The sequence below is a fragment of the Podarcis melisellensis genome (genome assembly GCF_964234715.1).
Source record: "Podarcis melisellensis genome assembly, chromosome: 16".
Taxonomy (NCBI): Eukaryota; Metazoa; Chordata; class Lepidosauria; order Squamata; family Lacertidae; genus Podarcis; species Podarcis melisellensis.
Genome location: NC_138533.1, coordinates 24728340 through 24753007, shown reverse-complemented (window position 1 = coordinate 24753007; position 24668 = coordinate 24728340). Strand labels below are relative to the sequence as shown.

The 24668-nt window shown below is 45.3% G+C and overlaps 1 long non-coding RNA gene across 1 annotated transcript in view; it reads left to right on the top strand.

Annotated features, from left to right (window-relative positions):
* The window catches only part of LOC309359145, a 368574-nt gene extending 348951 nt beyond the window's left edge, over positions 1-19623 (top strand). Inside the window, exons 2-3 of the long non-coding RNA XR_014163730.1 lie at positions 18272-19164; positions 19534-19623. This is a non-coding gene — a long non-coding RNA (uncharacterized lncRNA). The remainder of the gene's footprint in view (positions 1-18271; positions 19165-19533) is intronic.
* The last annotated feature ends 5045 nt before the right edge of the window (positions 19624-24668 follow it).

The window sequence follows — 24668 nt, the reverse complement described above, 5'->3', positions numbered from 1 at the left end:
ATATTCGAACTTACAATCGGCATCAGAAACCCATGAAATGCTCACAATTGTGTATGGAGATGAAACTGTAACTCGAAAGACAGTGTGTGAGTGGTTGAAGCATTTCCGTGAAGGGCGGCAAACCATCAAAGATGACCTTCGGTCTGGCAGACCATTGACAAGCAGAATGGTGGCAAATGTCAATAGAGTTTGTGAGTTATTGATGCGGGATCAGCCTTTGTCCGTCTGAATGATGGCGGAAGAATTGCATATTCCGTGTGAAATCGTTACTGAGGTTACCGAGTTGTTCCACCCTCTATATTCTCCAGATCTGACCCCACTGGATTTCTTTTCCCCCCAAAAAAACTGAAATCTGCACTAAAAGGGCACAGATTTTCCAACATTTCACACGTCCAAGCTGCTGTGTTAAGGGAACTGAAAACAGTACGAAAAGAGGACTTCTCCAGACACCTGCAACAGTTGTACGAATGTTGTCAATGGTGCATTGTATCAGAGGGGGCCTACTTTGAAGGCCTATAAGGCATGTATGTTAGAATCCTTCTCGCTTTCCGATTTCTGTGACCATTCACCGGTGGTCTTTCCGGTGTTATTCATCTCCACAGATCAGGAAACTCACCTTAGACGATCACCTAAGACACTATTTCTGACTCCTCTGTGCTGCATGAACAAACAGCTGTGTGCCTAGCACAGGCAAAAGCAGAGATTTCAATTAATGAAGAGATTAGTCTAATCTCTGCGTAACCCGGGGCCGTACAAGTCTTTGAGTGCCTGACAAGTGGAAGTTCCAGCCCACAGAAGGCTCAGCGGCACTTCCAGAGCTGAACAATCTCGGGGGACATCTGGCTGGTGGCAGCAGGAACTGGGCCCCGGGGCGAGAGCATCCTTGTTCCAAGCCGACAGAGAGAAGACAGGGAGAGCTCGGCAGCATCCAAATCCCTTGTAATGACATGATTAAAGCTGCCATTGTCTCGGCTGCGAACGCAGGCAGACAGCTGCAGAGCAAGGCGAAGGCGCGTGCACCGGCTGCGCACAGCCGCCAACATCTGCTGGGGGAGGGAGGGGGAGAGGGCCGCGCTTGCACAGCTAATTAATTGCCTCCTGAATTAACAAATGATGCGGAAACAAAACAGAGCAATCGAGGCAACAGTGGTGAGGAGGAGACGCTCCAATTTGCACCGGAGCTTGGAGAAGCGATGGGTCCTTGACACAGAGGAGAAGCCAGTTGAAGATGCACTTCAGAGCTGGGACTTAAAACCAGCAGGGTTGTGGAGGTGGGAGGGTGTGGAAGGGATCGAATGCAAAAGTCTTCAAGAGATACTGCTGTAGATGATATCCTCTCGGGTGATGAGGAGGAGCAAGAAGTTAAAAATTGCATGGCTCTGGAATTGGTTCACACGAGAGGTAGCAAACAGCCAACTTGGATGCAGCGGCGTAGCCTGGGGGGACCACAAGGGCGGTTGCCCAGGTGCAAAATTGTTAAAAGTAAAGGTAAAAGGACCCCTGACCATTAGGTCCAGTCGTGACCGACTCTGGGGTTGCAGCGCTCATCTCGCTTTATTGGCCGAGGGAGCCGGCGTACAGCTTCCAGGTCATGTGGCCAGCATGACTAAGCCGTTTCTGGCGAACCAGAGCAGTGCACGGAATCGCCATTTACCTTCCCGCTGGAGTGGTACCTATTTATCTACTTGTACTTTGACGTGCTTTCGAACTGCTAGGTTGGCAGGAGCAGAGACCGAGCAAAGGGAGCTCACCCTGTCATGGGGATTCGAACCGCCCACCTTCTGATCGGCAAGTGCTAGGCTCTGTGTTAGAGGCACCAAATTTCAACACCTGGTGTTGCCTTAAAACAACTGCACACTTCCGTTGCTGGGCTCCGTTGAAAATGGCTTCTCTATGTGAACCAGGAAGTGACCTCTCCAGGCAATGGAATGACTCTTCTTTTCTTATCTCTGTGGCTGTGATTTCCTGGGTGACTCAGGCAGTTGAATGTGCCTGCATACTCCGTCTGTTTTCCTCCTTTACACCCACCCGCTCTGTGCAGCCCCGGGTGCTGGCAACCCACGCTACACCACTTCTTGGATGGTTAAAAAAGCCAGGGTGGTGTAGTGGTTGCAGAGTGTCATATTAGGACCTGGGGGGCCATGGTTCATCCCCCCCCCCCACATGGCCATGAAGCTCACTGGCTGTCACCTTGGGCCAGTCGCTGCCTCTCAGCCTAACCTAGTATACACATCTTTTTATGCCATTTTGCCTGATGTACACATCTTTGTAAAATAATTATTCCTTATATAATGCATTTTTGTATGCTGCTTTCATATGTGTGCGTGTGTGTGTGCATGCAAGCGTGTGGATAGATGATAGACAAATAGAGAGATAGATGATAAATGATAGATAGATAGATAGATAGATAGATAGATAGATAGATAGATAGATAGATATAGATAGATAATAGATAGATAGATGATAGATAGATAGATAGATAGATAGATAGATAGATAGATAGATAGATAGATAGATGATAGATAGATAGATAGATAGATAGATAGATAGATAGATAGATAGATATAGATAATAGATAGATAGATAGATAGATAGATAGATAGATAGATAGATAGATAGATAGATAGATAGATACAGATAGATAGATAGATAGATAGATAGATGATAGATAGATAGATAGATAGATAGATAGATAGATAGATAGATAGATAATAGATAGATAGATAGATAGATAGATAGATAGATCATAGATAGATAGATAGATGATAGATAGATAGATAGATAGATAGATAGATAGATAGATAGATAGATAGATAGATAGATATAGATGATAGATAGATGATAGATAGATAGATAATAGATAGATAGATAGATAGATAGATAGGTGATAGATAGATAGATAGATAGATAGATAGATAGATAGATAGATAGATAGATAGATAGATAGATATAGATGATAGATAGATGATAGATAGATAGATAGATAGATAGATAGATAGATAGATAGATAGATAGATAGATAGATAGATAGATAGATGATAGATATAGATGAAAGTGTGTGTGTATACATACATTTACATATATGTGTATATACACACACATTCATTTTTATACATACATGCATGTTTGTACACATGACAGGGTTGGGGAACTGCACTGAAAAAATTGGAGCATTCTGAATTTCCAGCAGTGGCTATTTTGGGGCTCTTGTGCTGTTTCAGAAAGCATGAATTAGGCAGATTCACCTATGAAGTTGTTGATGGTGATGCTAATGACTGGCCCTTCACCCTAAGGTTTCAGGGCAGGTGACAACAGTTTAAAACAACTTACAAATGTAAACTGAGTAAAAAAAAAAAAATTCCCCACCTAGATACACCTCGACTTTAACCATGGTTTATGAACTATGGTTAATATTAACCATGGTTTAGAATTATGTGAGAGTGAGGCTATTGTATGAATGCAAATACCATGACAGCAAGAAAGCAGGCAGCCTCAGCCCTCTTTAGACATTTGATCAGAGAGGGAAGCTTTCCTTGCCAGTTACGGGAACCAGGTTGCAACAGCACAAAAGCTCGATTCCTGGCCGTCACATGGCTTTTTCAAAAGCCCTCAAGATGGCTTTCCACACAAGAACCAATAAAGCACACAATTTATGGCATCAATAAAGCCACATATGAAAAGACGAGGAAGAAAGCAGCATTTTCATAATGAAAATCATGGCAGCCACAGAATTTCATAAGACCACCACAATAAGCTCAGGAGTGTGTGTGTTAATCTCTGTACACTTGGTGAAATGAAATTATTCTCATTGTTGCAGAAAGCCACCAGTGAGTTTCATCTGTGAAAACATTCCTTCCCCTCCAGACTCAGTTCAGGTCCAGCTTTATGGTTCCTCAGTCTGTTTTGAAACAGACAGTGGTGGTGCAGTGGTCAGTGCATTTGACCAGGGCCTAGGAAACCAGGGTTGAAATCTCGACTCACCATTGGGTGGCTTTTGGCCAATCGCTGTCTCTCAGCCTAACACAGGAAGCTGCCTTATATGGAGCCAGACCATTGGACCATCCAGCTCAGCATTGTCTACACTGATTGGTGGCAGCTCAGCGAGATTTCAGGCAGGGGACATTCCCAGTCCTACCTGGAGATGCTATGGACACAACCTGGGACATTCTGCATGCAAAACAGATACTCTACCATGGAGATATGGCCTTTCCCATATCTATCGCGCTACCTCGAACCTACCTTGCAGGGTGGTTATGGGTACAAAATGGGGAGGAAGTGAAGCAAACTCTGGGAAGGAAAATTGGCCTATAAACCCAGTTTATTTCTTTTGTTGCAGTTATAGTCCACCTTCTTCAAGGAGCTCAAAGTGGTATGTATGGTTCTTCACCCCTCCTTTGATCCCCACAACAAACCTGTGAGGTAGGTTCTGTTGAGAGGCAGTGAGTGCCTGGCCCAAAGTCACCCGGTGATTGTCATGGCCAAGTGGGGATTTGAACCCTGGCCTCCCACTCTAACCACTGCTCCACAATGTAAGAAATGAGCCCATTTAAAAGTTTATTTATATGTTGCTGTCCTCCCTGTTTACAGGGAAAGAAGACTCATTTTTTGAATGTGAGCTCTTATACTTGTCTTAAAGGTAAAGGGACCCCTGACCATTAGGTCCAGTTGTGACTGACTCTAGGGTTGCGGCGAGGGAGCCAGCGTACAGCTTCTGGGTCATGTGGCCAGCATGGCTAAGCAGCGTCTGTCAAACCAGAGCAGCGCACGGAAACGCCGTTTACCTTCCCGCTGGAGTGGTACCTATTTATCTATTTTCACTTTGATGTGCTTTCAAATTGCTAGGTTGGCAGGAGCAGGGACCGAGCAACGGGAGCTCACCCCGTCATGGGGATTCGAACCACCAACCTTCTGATCGGCAAGTCCTAGGCTCTGTGGTTTAGACCACAGCGCCACCCGCATCCCTTATACTTGTCTTATCCCTTTGTTATTATTATTGTACCTGAAGGAGCGTCTCCACCCCCATCATTCAGCCCAGACACTGAGGTCTGGCTCTGAGGGCCTTCTGGCGGTTCCCTCCCTGCGAGAAGTGAGGTTACAGGGAACCAGGCAGAGGGCCTTCTTGGTAGTGGCGCCTGCCCTGTGGAACGCCCTCCCATCAGATGTCAAGGAAATAAACAACTATCTGACTTTTAGAAGACATCTGAAGGCAGCCCTGTTTAGGGAAGTTTTTAATGTTTCATGTTTTATTGTGCTTTTAGTATTCTTTTGGAAGCCGCCCAGAGTGGCTGGGGAAACCCAGCCAGATAGGCAGGGTATAAATTTATTATTATTATTAGACAAGAGTCTATACTGCTCCATCAAAGCCCTACAAACCACCCTGAGCTAGTGTGGGGCGCATAAGGCTTTAACTGGAGAAAATCCAATCTCACCCGATTAGAGCGAAGTGGAAGGGAAGATAAATGGGGAAATGGGGTGTCCATAGAGATCATTAGGGGGCTGGAGGGAGTGATGGATGAGACAACATTAGGGGAGCTAACTGTGCACAGCTCTGATAAATGAGGACTAATGAGGGGCAAAGGCATCAGCAAATATTTGTGAAGGCTGTAAACAAGAGGGAGGGGAGGCCATTGCGACAGGAGCCGGGACCAAAGGAAATTGAGATGGAACCAGAATGCAAATGGCATTAGGCAACTGTGCAAAGGCAGCACTGAGCTCAGGGCTTCCCGGCTCCAGAAATAAAAGAAAAGGGCTTTGTCGAGCTCAGTGTTACGTACACTGACTGGCAGCACTGACTCTTCAGAGATCTCCCCCAACCCTGCCTGGAGATGCCAGGGATCAAACCCTTTCACATGCCAAGCAGATGCTCTGCCCCTGAGCTGCAACTGCAAATGGAGGAAGCTGCCTTAGGCAGAGTCAGGCGGTTGCTCCATGTAGGTTGCTCCATGTAGGTCAGTGATGCCTACACTGGTCAGCAGCAGCTCTCTGGGGTTTCAGACCCCAGGACATTCCCAGACCCTACCTGGAGATGCTAGGGATTGAACTTGGAACCTTCTGCATGCAAAGCAGGTGCTCTATTCCTGAGTTATATCCTCTTCCGGAATATTTATAGTGGTACCTTGGTTCTCAGATGCCTTGGTACTCAAACACATTGGAACCCAAACGCTGCAAACCCGGAAGTATGTGACCTGGAAGTATGTGAACAGTTTGTGAACTTTTTCCAGAAGCCGAACGTTCTCCGTTTTGAGTGCTACACTTCCATTTTGAGTGTTACGCTGAGGTCTGTCTGTTTTTGCTATTTATTTTGCATTTTTGTGGCTTTTTTATTTCTGCTTTTGCCAGAATTCTCCAACATTCCTATTAGTGGCTCGCAAAACACCATAATATTTTTAACCTCCCACCCTGCATGAATCAGTTAGTGAGCCAGTCCCACATGTCAGAGAGAGAGAGAGAGAGAGAGAGAGAGAGAGAGAGAGAGTTTTCCAGCAGTTTTAAGCGTTTGGCAAGCCTTGCCTGGGAGGCTTGGAGGGGGGGTGGCTCATCTCTGAAAAAAAACCGTGCCAAAAATATCATTCCAAGGCCCAAATGATTGAGCCTCAGCACAACGGTCCTCTCTCTCTAAGCAAAAGAAGAGGTGGTTGCCATGGCAATGTGCCTCTCAAGGATCCTCCTGCAAGGCTAAAGAGTTGTCCAATTGTAGATGAGTGTGTTTGTGAGAATAGGTGTTCCCGGGGATTGTTAACTGGGAGCCTGGCAGGAACCTCTTCTGGTGCTTTTAAAGACCTACCTTGGAGAGCGTTGGGCCCTGATGTCAAGGAAGGATGGAGCGCAGAGCAAATAGTTGTCTCCTAATAAATGTGTATTGACACATTCGGGAACTGTTGCTCCTGCAAATAATTAAATGCATGGGGGCATCCTATTGATGTGTACATATCAATGCAAATGTATTCTTTTTTAAAAAAAAAGTCATAAGCAGGAGAAGGCTCTCTTAGTGATCTTGACCTCATTGCTTGCCTGTCATTTGGGATTACAGCATGGGGGGGTTGCCTATTCTCTATGGGGGGAGTAAACTGACTCCACTGAACTGTCCTTACGTGTCCTCGTTGGAAATGGAAATGAGTTTTACACTCTGAGGCTTCTCTTTAGTTAAAAGTGCCCTTCCCAACAGGCAGTGGCAGCGAGATTTTCGTTTTTAATTACCATGCATGGCTAGTGGATATGTAAGGTAAAGGGACCCCTGACCGTTAAGTCCAGTTGCGGACGACTCTAGGGTTGCGGTGCTCATCTCACTCTATAGGCCAAGGGAGGTCCGGGGTGATGTGGCCATCATGACTAAGCTGCTTCTGGCGAACCAGAGCAGCGCACGGAAACGCCGTTTACCTTCCTGACAGAGCAGTACCTATTTATCTACTTGCACTTTGATGTGCTTTCAAACTGCTAGGTTGGCAGGAGCAGAGACCGAGCAACAGGAACTCACTCTGTCATGGGGATTCGAACTGCCAACCTTCTGATCGGCAAGCCCAAGGCTCAGTGGTTTAGACCGCAGCGCCACCCACGTGGATATGAGGCCCTAGTAAATGGAAACTGCAGGGATGGCTACAGTAGTACCTTGGTTCTCAAACTCAATCCGTTCTGGAAGTCCGTTCCAAAACCAAAGTGTTCCAAAACCAAGGCACACTTTCCCATAGAAAGTACAGTGGTACCTCAGGTTAAGTACTTAATTCGTTCCGGAGGTCCGTACTTAACCTGAAACTGTTCTTAACCTGAAGCACCGCTTTAGCTAATGGGGCCTCCCGCTGCTGCCGCGCTGCCGGAGCACAATTTCTGTTCTCATCCTGAAGCAAAGTTCTTAACCCAAGGTCATATTTCTGGGTTAGCGGAGTCTGTAACCTGAAGCATCTGTAACCTGAAGCGTATGAAACCTGAGGTACCGCTGTAATGCAAAACGGATTCACCTGTTCCACACTTTTAAAAACAACCCCTAAAACAGCAATTGAACATGAATTTTACTATCTAACGAGACCATTGATCCATAAAATGAAAGCAATAAACAATGTACTGCCGTCACACAATCAATCAATCAGTAGCTAAACTGGGTTCCACACAGTCACAAAAACAAACCACAAAAGCCACAAAAACAAAATAAATAGCAAAAAGAGACAGACCTCAGCGTAACAGTCAAAACAGAAGTGCGCCACTCAAATTGTCAGCATAACCAGGGCTGTCTTTACCTGGGTGTACAGGGTACCCGGGCACTGAATTCTGTGGGACGCCAAATGTATTCTGGTGGGGCACCAAACATATACCTAGTGTATACATCGATCGGTGGCAGTGAAAAGCAATGGAGCAAAAGCCCCACCCCCCTCCATCGCTGTGTTACTCCATTGCGTCAAATATTCCGTCATGAAACAAAAGCAGTTATTTCTGCTGCGTCATTGTTACAGGTGAGTGATTCCCCCCCCCCAAAAAAGTCAACAGCTTTGGCTTCCCCCCTCCTTCAAAAAGGTCAACAACTTTGAGTTTGCCCCCCTCTAAAAAATTTGGGGGCGGCTAAACTAAATTTGGGGGCGCTGGGCGGATCTTTGCACCCCGGCGGCACGTATGCTAAAGATGGCCCTGAGCGTAACACTCAAAACAGTAGCGTAACGCTTAAAACGGAGCACGTTCGGCTTCCAAAAAAAGTTCGCAAACCGGAACGCTTATATCCGGGTTTGCAGTGTTTGGGTTCCAAGTTGTTTGAGAACCAAGGCATTTGAGAACCAAGGTACCACTGTACTTGAATGCCGCTGGGATTTTTCACCTTTCCTGAGGAGGTTCCCTCTGTGGGGTTTTGTGACACAGGATCGCTTCTTTATTCTTGTTGTAGGAATGTTAGAAGAGCTCTGCAAACAGGCCAATGGCCCACCTAGTCGAGCAGGCAGTGGCCAACCAAATGCCCCATTGGGAAGCCCACAAGAAAGACTTGGACACAATAACCAGTCCTCCCACTTGTGGTTCCCAACGTGGCCAGTAGCTTTCTACTCCGAGAACTTGTCTTTGAAAGCCGTCCCAAGTTGGTGGCTATCACTGCTTCCAGTGGGTGGGTGTTCCACAGGATAACTATGCACTGGGCGAATAAGTCTTTCCTCTTGTCCATCCCTAATCTCCCATTATTCACTTTCACTGGATGCTCCAACAACGGTCTAGCACACTGCACGATATTTTTGCAGCTTTGAGAATTTGTTTCCAAATGACAAACCATAACAGAGCAAAAGCAATACAAATAGACAGAAACAGTGAAAGGAAAGGAAATAGAAAGAAAACAAAAACAAAACACAATATATTACAATTAGATAACAGGTTAAAATATAAAACTTCCAATAATAATAATAATAATAATTTATTATTTATACCCCAGCCACTCTGAGCTGCTTCCAACAAAACACTAAAATACAATAACCTATTAAACATTAATAATTCTCATTATACTACTTATTTTGTCTATATTTGTTATTTATGCATATATGTCTATGTGTGAACTTAATAAAGATTATTAGCAGGGACCCAGGTGGTGCTGTGGGTTAAACCACAGAGCCTAGGACTTGCCGATCAGAAGGTCGGCGGTTCAAATCCCCGTGACGGGGTGAGCTCCCGTTGCTCTGTCCCTGCTCCTGCCAACCTAGCAGTTCGAAAGCACGTCAAAGTGCAAGTAGATAAATAGGTACCACTCTGGTGGGATGGGAAGGTAAACGGCATTTCCGTGCGCTGCTCTGGTTCGCCAGAAACGGCTTAGTCATGCTGGCCACATGACCTGGAAGCTGGACCTAATGGTCAGGGGTCCCTTTACCCTTTACTAATAAAGATTATTATTAAAGAGAGAGAGAGATAATTTGTTTTCTCTTCTCAGACAGAAGGATGGAAAATTTATTCTTTCCACATCAATGTAGTACTGTAGTAGTGATTCTCCATTTTGTAGCTCCATTAGTATGTGAGTGTTTGGGGAAGGGGGAAAAATAGGCATGGGATAATTTAATCCCACTTGCGTGGTCTTGCTTAGTTACATTAGCCCCCATTAGTAATAACTTTTACGCTAATTGCTCTCTCCGTTCAATATAATTAAAAGATACACAGAGACTTACCGGAGTCCTCTGCAATTTATTAAATGATTATTACTTTGGGGATTGGGCAGTATTAATCATCACCATTATTTATTAGAATCTTGCCATTAATTTAGGATCACATTACTTTTTGTCACTGGGGTCTCCTTTCATTATATTTGCAGAGGGGAGAGAAAGAGGGGAGGGGCCCGATCCTCGCTGAATGTTTCCTCACAAGTCTGATTGAAATGAGCAGGACTTCCTCCATGTTTTCTTTCTTCGTGAAAATCCCTCAGCCTCCTCTTTCTGTAAGGAAATGCCCAGGGTGATGGTATGTTCAGGGATAGGTGGGGCTGACCCATTTCAAAAAGTAAAAAACTAGGGCACCCTGAAATTGTTGAGTTTTTTCGATTGATTGCCTAAGATCCAGAACAAAGCACGGGACTCCCACCTGCCACCAGGTGAAACAAAATGGAAGCCCAGAACAAAAGAAGACCCCAACTTTTATTAGTTACTAATCCCCCAAACTACGCCCCTAGAACTACATCACAAATACATCATGACTACATCATTGACACATCACAAAAAGGAGGGGTTGAGGGAGGAGTTGTGGAGGTAACCTGAGTATCTTGTCACCTGGCTGGTTCCTCCTTTCCCCCTCCCCATGAGTCATGGGAACCAAGGTGTTTGGGAACCAAGTCGTTTGAGTATCAAGGCACCACTGTAGTTTTATTTTATGGTTTTACGTACAATTCCTGTAAATCACTCTTGTTATGAATAGTAGTATATAATTTTAAAAAAAATATAGCAGATATATAGATTCCTTTCAGGTATTTAAAAGCTAATATCATGCCTCTCCCTACTGACTCATACCCTCCAACATTTCTCCAATGAAAATAGGGATGTCCTATTCTATTATTATTATTATTATTATTATTATTATTATTATTATTATTCCCCTTCCATCTGACTGGGTTGCCCCAGCCACTCTGGGTGGCTCCTAACATATATAAAAACATAATAAAACATTAAACATTTTTAAAAACTTCCCTATACAGGGCTACCTTCAGATGTCTTGCATGCTTATCTCATTGGTTGGGGGTCCTATAACTCCATAGCTTCCAGGATTTCTCCAATGAAAATAGGGACGTCCTACAGAAAAGCGGGATATTCCAGGATCAAATCAGAGACAAGAATGGCTTGTGTAAATTTGGGACTTTCCCTGGAAAATAGGGACACTGGGAGGGTCTGCTGACTTAACCTTCTCTTTTCCAGATTAAATATACCCTAACTCTTCCAACTCATCCAACTGCCCCCATAGGCCAGAAATCTAACCACGGCAGTTGTACCTTGGATCTCAAACGCATTGGCTCCCGAACGAATTGGCTTCTAAATGATCAAAACCCAGAAGTGAGTGTTCCGGTTTTTGAATGCTTTTCAGAAGCTGAACGTCCGATGTGGCTTCCTGCAGCCAATCGGAAGCTGCGCCTTGGTTTCCAAACGTTTTGGAAGTCAAACAGACTTCCGGAACAGATTCCGTTTGACTTTCAAGGTATGACTGTACTTCAGACTATATTATCAAGAGTTCCTGCGAATGAATGAATGAATGAATACAGACACACACACACAAACACACATTCTCCAATGGGATGGTGTACAATAAAAGAAAACTGGCAACCCTTTCAAACCATATGTTGGAGTGTCTTGTTAATTATTTTGCGGGTTCTCCCTTGAAACAAACTGAAGCTGATTCAGGAGGGTTGCAAACCCCAGCACAACCAGGGCCTTCTGGTTGCTTGGCAACTCCTTCCCCATTTCCCACGACCCCACTGAGCCAGCCCCAACAGGATGAAACTGGCCGTTCCATGAATATAATTTGCAGCTTTTCCTCTTAGGCGTTAATTAAGCTGATTGATTACCAATGTATTTAAATGTCTCTGGGAATACACAGGCGCAAAATTCCATCCTGTAATTCAGCTCACCCTCCACCACCACACTGACCCAGCCTCAGAAACAGCAACTGTGTAGTCGGCACATTGGATAATGCAACAAGGGGAGGATGAATGGATTAACTTAGGCCGCGGTAACCATCTAAGAGGATGAGGGAAATCAACCACCATTTGCAAGCTGGAAAGAGCCAAAAACTTTGGCTTCCTAAAAAAAGGTCAAGCTCCACAACTTTGGCTTCCAGAAAAAACCTCAACAACTTTAGGTAGATCACTGCCAGTTTTTTAATACTGTGAACAGATTGCAGTCTATTGGGAGTTGGACGTCCCTGATTTAGAGCACTTGTGCCCTGATCTGAAAAGGGTTTCCCTTCCCCGTACTCCACCCCAATTGAAATAAAACAGCCCCTTGCCATGGTTTTCAATATGTAAAACTCTTGACTCAAAAGGAAAGGGCGTTTGGGAGGGAAGAGGAAAAAGTAGGCAAATTTACATAGAACTTGCTCTCTCAAGAGGCAGCGAGGGCCACCAACCTGAATGTCTTTAAAAGAAGAATAGACAAATTCATGGAGTAGACGGTTATTGATGGCTACTAGCTATGATGGCTATGCTCTGGCTCCACGGCCAGAGACAGCAATGATTCTGAATACCAAATTCTGGAAACCAGAGGAAGGGGAGAGAGCTCTTGTGCTTGAATCCTGCTTGCAGGTTTCCCACAGGCATCTAGTTGACCACAGTGAGAATAGGATCCTAGACTAGGTGGACCATTGGCCTGATCCATCAGGCTCTTCTGATCTTCTTGATGCTTCCGAATTCCAGTTGTTGGAAGCTGCAGGAGAGGATAGTGCCCTTGTGAGCTTCCCATTGGAGTGTCTGGTTGGCCACCGTGAGAACAAGATGCTGGACTAGACAGGACACTGACCTGATCCAGCAGGGTCATCTTTTTATGGTTTAATGTTTTATTTAAGCATATTTACAAACAAACAGGAAGTGAGAGCTGGACCATCAAGAAGGCTGATCGCCGAAGAATAGATGCTTTTGAATTATGGTGCTGGAGGAGACTCTTGAAAGTCCCATGGACTGCAAGAAGATCAAACCTATCCATTCTTAAGGAAATCAGTCCTGAGTGCTCACTGGAAGGACAGATCCTGAAGCTGAGGCTCCAATACTTTGGCCACCTCATGAGAAGACTCCCTGGAAAAGACCCTGATGTTGGGAAAGATGAAGGGCACATGGAGAAGGGGATGACAGAGGACAAGATGGTTGGACAGTGTTCTCGAAGCTACCAACATGAGTTTGACCAAACTGCGGGAGGCAGTGGAAGACAGGAGTGCCTGGCGTGCTCTGGTCCAGGGGGTCATGAAGAGTCGGACACGACTAAATGACTAACTAACAACAACAAACAAACAATAAGGTACACACAGTTAACCCCAAATACCAAAGAGAATAAAGGGAAACGGTAAGAAAGAAAAAAAGTTGAATTACCACACCCATTTGACTCCCCTCCACCAGCACTCATCATCTTTGAGTCATTTAAGTTCTTATTTACATTGCATATCATTTATCACTGTAATTACTTAATAGTACTATTATGGTATAACATCAAGCCACATTACAATCTTAGTCTAAACAGATCAGCATGCTATCTTTACAGCAGTGTTTGTTCATATATTCTTCAAACCATAACCATTGTGCCCTTAATTTCTGGTGTGTTTGATATCTTATTACCGCATTTAATTTTGCCAGCAGGCTCACCTTATGCTCTTATTGGAAGCCCAGAAACATGACCTGTGGAATGAATGTTCACCGATATCAATTTTTGTTTTCTATTGACTACTCCTGCTGTATCCTGGGCTTGTCATCCGGGCAACCCCAAGCAATTAATGGCCACACCGTAGAGCGTTTGACATATGACAGCTTGGAAAAGCACTTCTGTCTCCCTCAGATCTGAAAACTGCAGGCAGTCTTTTTGTTGTGACTGTTCAGATTGGGTCAGGCTGCTAAAGAATGGTTGGGCTGCCCAGGTAAAGCAATCCGGGACTATTGTCAGGTATCCTGGGAGACAGGATTTCTGCTGTAGACCGCCCCCTTCTGTGATGTATGTATGATGTTTCTGGGTGTGGTCTTTGTGGGATTTATATAAAGCTGTCAGTCAAGTCCAACATTCCGAAAGGACTAACTACCTCTATGTGGCAGGCAGGTTTGTCGGTTGGTTGGTCAGTTGCTGCAAGGAGTGTTAACTGGTCACTGTTCAGATGCAGTCTTCTCATAATTCACTACTATCTAGTATATAGTTTATCTGTTATGTAACCTAAGCCTAAGCCTGCCTTCAGGAACAACTAGGTAAAGCTGAATGAATCTGATAGTAAAGTAAAGGTAAAGGTAAAGGGACCCCTGACTGTTAGGTTCAGTCACAGACGACTCTGGGGTTGCGGTGCTCAACTCGCTTTACTGGCTGAGGGAGCCGGCGTACAGCTTCCGGGTCACATGGCCAGCATGACTAAGCCGCTTCTGAAGAAACCAGAGCAGTGCATAGAAACGTTGTTTCCCTTCCTGCCAGAGCGGTACCTATTTATCTACTTGCACTTTGATGTGCTTTCAAACTGCTAGGTGGGCAGGAGCAGGGACCGAGCAACGGGAGCTCACCCCGTCGTGGGGATTTGAACTGCCGACCCTCTGATCGACAAGCCCTAGGCTCTGTGGTTTAACACACAGCGCCACCTGCTTCCCACGATAGTAAAGTAGTTTGTTAATATGATTCAGATTCGTGTGTGTTTTCTTTAAGAGGGACAGAAAGGGATTATCAACCAGAAAAGTGTAATTATTGATAGGACTCAAACGAGTTAGCAACCCGCTTGTCGCTGCATAAACTCAAACAGGGGATCGTTTAAACTCTGCTAAATTATATAAATGTTCCCACAGTCTTGAGCTAAAGGGTGGGCAATTTCAAAATTCTATATAAGGGCTTGCGCACCATTGTTCGGGGGTCTCTCCTCCCTCCTGTGTGTGGTGAGTGGGGACCCTGTTGCAATAGTTAATAAAGATCAAGCTTACTAGCCGCCTTGCTTCTCAATATTCTCTGGTTGGCCTCTGTTATTTTCTCCTACCGATAGGGAACCCACTTAAGGACTCTATAACGGGCTCTTGGATACCTCATAAGGGAAAGGAGCAGGTTTTTCCCCATAACACTATGACTGGCTCACACTTACCCATGAGCCATCCCAGCCCCAGCCAGGGAGAGACTACCTGAGTCTTCTTCCCTGGGGGAATCAGGGTGTGGCAAGTTCACACACACACACCCCACTCAAGTGTGGGAGCAGCGTCCTTTCGAATCATCCTCAGAGGTCATGCTACCCTTACCTTAGCCCTATCTTGAGACGACTGGGGATGAACATCCAAGAAATCTAGAATGTCATGACTAACCAGCAGGCCAGTGTGTAATTATTGCCTAGAGAATTACATGATTATATTACAAAATGGAGATCTCCGTGTCATTAGGAAACCTCTCCAAAGGCGTTGTTTTATGGGGGGGGGAATGCTTTGAAACTATCCACATAATAAGCCATACCTCAAATCCAGATTGCTAATTAAAGCCATATATTATCGTCAACTCCGCTATTGGTATGGAAGCGTGGCACTAGCTCATTAGATGGTAATAAATGCATTTTTAGAGAAAAAGCGGGGGGGGGTGACTTAGGCAAAGCAGAAAGTTTCAGGGAACTTTTGAGAAACAAATGCTGGGCTTTGTCCCTCCCCAAGTTCTCCCCCCGCCCCCCATTTTCATGCAGCTACCAACCCTGGTAGGATGGAAGGCAAGGAGCCCAACAGTAGGTGGCGCCAGAGCCCAAGAGAGGCAAACTCAACCCATTCTAGTTCCCATCTTCTTCTATTCTGAGTTCTACAAGGGCAATACTTCAGAATGTGGGAGGAGGAAAAAGCTGGTTGTGAGGAAAAAGGCAGACAAGTGAGGGCTGGCTGAGGGAAAACTGAGGGTTCTTTGTGGGAGGGGGCCTCCTGTGACTTTATCGGTTGAATGCATGTAATAATAATAATAATAATAATAATAATAATAATAATAATAATAACAACAACAACAACAACAACAACAACAACAACAACAACAACAACAACAAATTTATACCCCGCCCATCTGGCTGGGTCCCCCCAGCCACTCTGGGCAGCTTCCAACAAAACACTAAAATACCTATTAAACATTAAAAGCTTCCCTAAACAGGGCTGCCTTTAGATGTCTTCTAAAGGTTTGGTAGTTATTTTTCTCTTTGACATCTGGTGGGAGGGCGTTCCACAGGGTGGGCGCCACTACCGAGAAGGCCCTCTGCCTGGTTCCCTGTAACTTGGCTTCTTGCAGCGAGGGAACCGCCAGAAGGCCCTCGGTGCTGGACCTCAGTATCCGGGCAGAACGATGTAAAGAAACAATGTAAAGGAATCAGCAGGAGAAAAAGTATTTCCCATCACTGCATCCCACTATTTGGAAGAGGGAACATAATGGCCATGCCAGGTAGCAGACTTTACAATAATCTGGAATAAGGAGAACCACTTCCATCAATATTTCTTCTTTATAGAACTCAGTTGTACCCTGAAAGTCCGCAGCAAACTCATTCTTTTCAGTTAGCTTTGCTTTGACTCCTCCCAGATTAAAATGCGTGATTTCCAGGCATGCTCATTACAACGTGATTTTGAAATGCAGACATTTTATGGGTTCTCCGTTCGCAATTGCGAAAGGTCTTTGTCTGTATTTTGGAGAACAACAACGTCTGAAAAACAAGGCCAGGAATCAATGCCCAGAAAGATGAATCACAAAATCTTCCCAGGGGGAGCCCTGGCCTTCTACAGATTGCCGGAAAGCGGGTCAACTGCTCTTTCCCAAAACACACACAGACCGATCCCGGCGAGCTCAATGCTTTGCATCTCGCAAAACCGACGGAGGGTTTTAAACTCATTTTTGGGCACGCCAGACATCGAGGACCCCATGAGATGTGTTAACATTTCCTTGAGATGATTCACAAGGTGGGATGAGAGTGCAAAAGGAAATGTCTCGTTGAAGCTGGAGAGAGGAACAGGGCTACAACACAAAATCCTGGGGGAGGGAGATAAAAAAATGAAATTAGTGCACGAAAGAAATTATTAGTGCAATTACTATTATTAGTGCTATTATTATTATTATTATTATTATTATTATTATTATTATTATCTACTTTGCATGCAGAAAGTCCCAGGTTCAATCCCCAGCATCTCTAGGCAGGGCTGGGATTATCCTTTGCCTGAAACCCTGGAGAGCTGCTGCCAGCCAGTGTAGACAATACTGAACTAGGTGAGCCAATGGCAGCTTCCTATGTTCCTGTGTCTTACGATAAGGTCTGTAACTCAGTGGCAGAGCATCGGCTTTCCATTCAGAAAGTCCCAGGTTCAATTCCTGGCATCCCCAGGTAGGCCTGAGTGTGTCTCTTGACTGGAGAGATGCTGCCAGCCAGTGTAGCCTGCACTGACTTAGATGGACCAATGGTCTGATTCAGCATAAGACAACCTCCTTGAGATTTCTTAACGCATTGCAAACAGCCAAGCTGAAATTTCTCTTACGTTTTCCCGAGGAAACATCTGAGATTTAATCTTCTCATCCTGCCCCTGTGAAACGAGAAAGCCACTTTATAGAATCTCCTGGGAATGTTTTCCAGCAATTCTGAGGCCATTTCCACACACACTGCCCGCAAAAGGCCTGGGGCTTTGTGGAAGATCAAGGGGGTGGAGCGAGTCCCCTATTATTATTATTATTATTATTATTATTATTATTATTATTAGAGATTTTGATGATTTACAAAAGTGTGCAATGTCTCTCTCGTGTTCCCCCCATGTAACATTTTTACAAATCAGTTTCATTTATTGAGACATTAGGAATAAAAGGGGGAAAGAGGTGGAGGGGGGAAAGATGGGTGGGGGTCGGGTGGCAATTTTTCTATTTTACTTAATATATGTAGGGTTTGGTGTCAGCGTTGTTTGTGCAGGTTCTTCTATTCACTTGTGTTCCTTTGCTGATGAGAGAGGTTGGGGTTGGCCTAGGGTGTAGTTGGTCATATGTGGTGGGCGGTGGTGGTCTTTGTTTTCATGTGTGAGTGGGGTGGGTGGGTGGGTGTTTTGGATCAGGTTAGCCATATTGATTTGTATGCCGTTGGTGGATTTTTGTCATTGTCTTGTTCAGCTGTGTATGTGATAAAGGGCAGCCATACCTTTAAGAAGGTGTCTTCTTCTATTTGTCCCTGTGTCAGTTTCAGTTTATTGGTTAATTTTTCTAGTAGGGCTGTTTCCCATACTATTTGGTATCATTGGTCCATGCTTACTCCTGACAGGTCTCTCCAATGTCTGGCTATGATGCTTCTGGCTGCTGAAAGTAGGTGGGTTATGAGGTCTTTGTGGTGTAAGTGGGCATTATTGTCTTGGAAGATGTTTAGTAGGGCCAATTCTGGGGTGATTTCTAATACTTGCTTAGTTAATTTACTTATTTCTCATATGGTTGTTGTCCAGAATGGTTGGATTTGGGGGCACTCCCACCACATGTGGAGGTATGTGCCTGTGGAGGTGCACCCTCTCCAGCATTTTGGGGAGGTTCCTTGGTGTATTTGAGCTAGTTTTCTTGGTGTTAGGTACCACCTGTAGGTGAGTTTCAGAGTGAGTTCTTTTCTTTTTGTTGATATGGATTTAAAGGGGGGTTTAGACCACATTGGAGCGAGTTCCCTATGAGGAAAGCTGAGTAAGAGGTGAGATTATAGAACTGGCACTACAACAAATGAGCTTCCAATGAAGCTGAATGTTGGGAGATTCGGGACAGGTAAAAAGAAAGGATTTAGTCATGCAGCAAATAGTTAAACTACAGAACTTGTTTCTGCAGGAGACAGTAATGGCTACCAACATGGATGGTGTAGTGGAAATGCGGAAGACAATTGTATTTCGAGGAGTTAGGTGGCATATCCCTTTCCTTTTAACATCCTCCGTTTGAGGGCTGGTGGATTCTTGTGTTTCACACACCTGTCGGGAGTTTATTGGGTTCTTCTGTGTTGCAAGTGCTGGCTGGTTGCCGGCTGCAGGTAGTGGGAGACTCTCAGCTGCTCTGTATTAATCATGAGTAATGCCAGGTGCAGGGACGCAGGTGGCGCTGTGGGTTAAACTACAGAGCCTAGGACTTGCTGATCAGAAGGTCGGCGGTTCGAATCCCCGTGACGGGGTGAGCTCCCATTGCTCGGTCCCTGCTCCTGCCAACCTAGCAGTTCGAAAGCATGTCAAAGTACAAGTAGATAAATAGGTACCGCTCTGGCGGGAAGGTAAACGGCGTTTCCGTGCGCTGCTCTGGTTTGCCAGAAGCGGCTTAGTCATGCTGGCCACATGACTCGGAAGCTGTACGCCGGCTCCCTCGGCCAATAAAGCAAAATGAGCGCTGCAACCCCAGAGTTGGTCACGACTGGACCTAATGGTCAGGGATCCCTTTACCTTTGCTTTAATGCCAGGTGCACTTGATTACATCAAGGCAGGCTACAAAAGCCATAGGTGGGAAGGGCCTGGTGAGCTTCTGCCCAGATCAAAGGACCTGATGCTGGGAGACCAAGGGTCAGGGTCTTTCTCCTGGGGCTCCAGGCAGCTGAAGGGGAGAGTGGGTAGCCCCTGTAGGGTATATTTTATTTTATGCTTTGCATGCCTGCTGTTTATTTGTTAATCAAACTGTTTGGGTTCCTCTTCCACCTCCTCATTCCTTTTGTCCTGATATCCTTGGAAAGAACTGCTGTATTTGGCAGCTCAGATGGTATTAAGTAAATTCATGTAGGGTCGGTAAGGCAATCAATGGCTACTACTCGTTGTGCCCTTAGGGCTACCGATTGCCTGCCTCTGCAGTAGCTCACAATACTGTGCATTTTGGGTTTCCTAAACCTCTGCTTTTTCATGAAGGATGCAATTATACCTTAGATCCCAACTCAATTTCCAGTTTTTAATATTTAAAAATAATAGGGATGGGGAAGCCTCGCATCAATTTGGGAGATGCTATACAGCCCCCTCCCACCTGAGGAATAAATAAACTAAAACGGTCTGGGGTGGTTTTCACCTCCTCCTTTAAAAAAAAAAAAAAGCAAAAGCGCTTCATTTAAATTAATTAAACTGCATTTCCTGTGCCCGTTAATCACTCTGTATTTGTTAATCTAATTACCACTGTATTGATCAATGGGCGGAATAATGATTTGAATAAATGGAATTAAAATTAAGCTATCCAATTATTAATAATGAGGATGCTTGCTAAGTGGGAGTGAAATGAAAAGGCTTGATTGATTCCCAGATATCTTTCAGAAGGTAAGAGGAGGGAAAGGCAGGGGTTGGGGGAGGAAACAGAAAACCTGCAATGGGTGCACCAACTATTGCAAAATATCAGACCTCTCCCTTGATACAGAGCCAACAGCCTCTGATGCCGTTAAGATACTTGAACCCTTCTTGTTATTAATAGCTGGATTCACTGATTTGGATACCACCTTTTGAGCCAATGACTCTCAAGTAAGCTTGCAATGGGTTGTAATAATAGACATGAACGTGTCATAATGCAAAGCTCAGTAGAGCATCACCCAGTAGCCCTTAATGGCCTGGCTAATGGATGGAACCAGAAGGAACCATCTCTGTAGTCCCAGGTCAACTGGAAGTTGGAGCAGGATGTACTGTCTGGCAGAGGGCAAAGAAACAAGCTCCTTCCCTCTACAGTGACCTCCTTTGGGAGACAGGAGGTACCAGTGGCGTAGCATGGGGGGGTGGGGGATCGTGCGGGGGCAGAGGCCTCGGCCCAGTATGCCTGAAGGAGCATCTCCACCCCCATCATTCAGCCTGGACACTGAGGTCCAGCTCCAAGGGCCTTCTGGTGACTCCCTCCCTGTGAGAAGTGAGGTTACAAGGAACCAGGCAGAGGGCCTTCTCAGTAGTGGCACCCACCCTGTGGAACGCCCTTCCACCAGATGTCAAGGTAATAAGCAACTATCTGACTTTTAGAAGACATCTGAAGGCAGCCCTGCTTAGGGAAATTTTTAGTGTTTGGTGTTTTATCATGTTTTTAATATTCTTTGGGGGGGGCGCCCAGGGTGGCTGGGGAGGCCCAGCCAAATGGGTGGGGTATAAATAATAAATTATTGTGATGAGGATGATTGTGATTATTGCCCCGGGCACACAATTAGAACGAAACAAACCAGCACCACCCCCCAATCCCTGGTGTGCACCCTCTGCCCTGTCCCCTCCTGGTGTGTCCCCTTGCCCATCAATAATAAGTGCTGGGGCAGGGAACCCTTCATGCCCCATCCCTGCCTGGAGCACTAAGTCTGGCAGCATCAGCAGCAAGGACTGAATGAGCGCCCTCTGCCTTTGTCTCCGGAGCGTGTGAACGCACCTGCCCCAGGAGCTGGCAAACAACGCTACGCCCCTGGGAGGTACGGCCTCCCAGTGGCCTCTAGTCTTCTGTTTGATGGATAAGGCCAGAGTAGGGTCTCATCCCCACTTCCAGCTGTCCCACCACTTTCCCCCAGGGGAACCCCATCTCTGAATTGGAGCAAACGTACCGGTAAATTGGGTTTTCCTCGGGGAAAGCGGTGGAGCAAATGGAAGGCCACCGTGCTTTCTAGGCAAGGGAACAGTGGCAGGGCAGCTTGGAGCATGGAAACCAGCTCCCTGCAGCTGCTGCTTCTCTGGCCAAGGGATTCAGTTCTCCTCCTTGCCATTTCATACTTCCTGAGAGGCATGGCATTCTTTCCACACTTCCCCTCCCCACTCCAAAAATCCCTTTGACACATTTCAGTGGTCCTTGTGGATCCTAACTGACGCCTTTTGATAATACCCCCTTTGTTATTACAGTGGTACCTTGGTACTCAAACACCTTGGTTCCCAAACGCCTAAAACCCAGAAGTAAGTATTCCAGTTTTCGAAAAAATTTCAGAAGCCGAATGTCCAATATGGCTGTTGGCTATTGTTTCCGGGGTGCCTGCACCAATCAGAAGCTGCGCCTCAGTTTTCGAACATTTTGGAAGTCAAAAGAACTTCTGGAACTGATGAAGTTTGGCTCCTTTGTTTTTGCTATTTTGTGTTTTTGTTTTTGAGGCTCAGTTCATTTGTTTTTGTGACTGTGTAGAACCCAGTTCAGCTACTGACTGGCTGATTGTGTGACTGCGGAAATGGATAAAAGCCCCCCATCCAAACAATGACTATCATCAGTGCAGGTAAGAAAAAAAATAATTTCATTTTTTAACATCTACAATACCGTCTTACTTATTTTATAGTACAGTACATTGATTATTGCTTTCATTTTATGGATCAATGGTCTCCTTAGATAGTAAAATTCATGTGATATTGTTGTTTGAGGCCTTGTTTTTAAAAGTCTGGAATGGATTGATCTGTTTTGCATCACTTTCTATGGGAAAGTGTGCCTTGGTTTTGGAATGCTTTGGTTTTTGAACGGACTTCCGGAACAGATTAAGTTCGAGAACCAAGGTACCACTGTATTATTATTATTATTATTATTATTATTATTATTATTATTATTATTATTGTTATTATATTTATTCATTGAATTTATATACCGCCCCACACCCAGAGGTCTCAGGATGGTTTTCAGGACTGGAAATCCTGCTGCTATCTCCCGAGATCCTCTTTAGCTTTATGCTCATCCCTGCCTTGTCATCCTGGGCCAATAATGCTCTGATTAACATTCAGAGCCTGCTTATTAGGCAACGGGGAGCCGCTTCTGGGTTTTAAGGGGACGGCACAGCAATATGGCTCAGGTTTATAGATTCATATGTTGCATCACATTCATATTTGATTATGTTTTCTCAGCTGGGAATATTAAAAAGATTATTGCATTCTTTTTGTTCTAGCTTCCTCCACAAAACCTGTGTGCAATGATGTAGGATGCATTGGGTCTAGTGATAAGGGCTGCTTTTGGACATGAAGGTGGGGAGAAATTGGGGCTCACTGGGGAAAGGCTACTAGAGGGGCTTCCATACAATAGATTAACACAAGGCAGTCCTGCCCACAGGGTTACCATCTAAAAGGCATGACACACAAGGGGAAAGGGACAGGGAGGGAAGAGGAAAAAAGCAAACTCAGAGAATGATTCTTAAATAGAAGTTCATGCCATCACCAGCTAGCATAGAAACAGCCTTGATGGAGCTAGTCTTTCAGAAAGGCTGATGGAATTAGTCCTGCTTCTCGTCTCTCCCAAAAAGGCAGCAGACTACCATTCGCAGTATTTGGTTTTCCCATGAAACTAGAGAGGAACACATAGGAATCACAAACGCAGCATAGTCGTTATTTTTATTCATATGGTTAAGATAATTTATATGCCTTCCTTTGCACGAACCACAAGGTGGTTTACAACAAGGCAAACAGATAGAAATCAATAAAACCCATCCAACAGCACAATCGTTTGAGAAACACGCAACAAATAGCAAAAGAGAAATGACTGATCAAAGTAGCAGCAATCGGATCTCTCCTGCTCCAAACACTCGCTGAAAAAGATTCATCTTAACTAACCATTTAAAAGTACAGAGAGACGGGGTCAGGCGCACCTTACTAGGGAGGTGATTCCACATAAGAGGAGCTGTCGCTGACAGGGGACAAGGGTTCAGGCAGGGAATATCCACAGGAGAGATACCACAGGGTATTGAACCAAGCATGAAAGCAAATGCTATGCACTAAGCCATGGGCCCTCAGTTGTGGCCAGTGTGGTGTAGTGGTTAAGAGCCATAGACTCGTAATCTGGTGAACCGGGTTCACGTCTCTGCTCCTCCACCTGCAGCTGCTGGGTGACCTTGGGCTAGTCACACTTCTCTGAAGTCTCTCAGCCCCACTCACCTCACATAGTGTTTGTTGTGGGGGAGGAAGGGAAAGGAGAATGTTAGCCACTCTGAGACTCCTTCGGGTAGTGATAAAGCGGGATATCAAATCCAAACTCCTCTTCTTCTTCTCAGTTATCCCTCAGTTATCTTAGTAAGTTCCCGCTTTTGCTGGAGGTGGGTGGTGGTGCACAAGCCCGAGTCCCCACCAGGTATTTATCAGTTGCAGTGACGTAGCATGGGTTGCCAGCACCCGGGACAGCGCAGAGTAGGTAGGTGGGAAAAGGATAAAGTACGCGTGTGCATTTAACTGCCATTTGGCGTCCACGTCACCCAGGAGATCGCAGTCACAGAGATAAGAAGAGTTGTTCCATTGTCCTGGGAAATCATTTCTTGGTTTGTATGAAGAAGCCATTTTCAGCGGAGCTGTATCGAGGCAGCACTGAGTGTTGAAATTTTGCACCCCCCTAACAATTTTACACCCAAGGAAACTGTCCTTGTGCCCCCCCCCCACAAACACACTACGCCACAGATCACCTGACACTCTCTTTTTCTGCTTCTTTCTTTCTTTTAGATGCGGCAGCCATTTTGTGCCTCGTCATAACCACCCAGCAGCCATTTTGTGATAGACACCCATGGCACTTTCTCAACATTCCAAACGTGCCAAATGTCCCCTCTCAAAAACAAATAATATTGCTAGCTTTTGCTAGTCAGTGCCTTGCTCCCAGGGCTCCTGATCCAAACCTGAAAACATTCAACATTTAGATAACTTGCATGCTGGGACGACATGGACT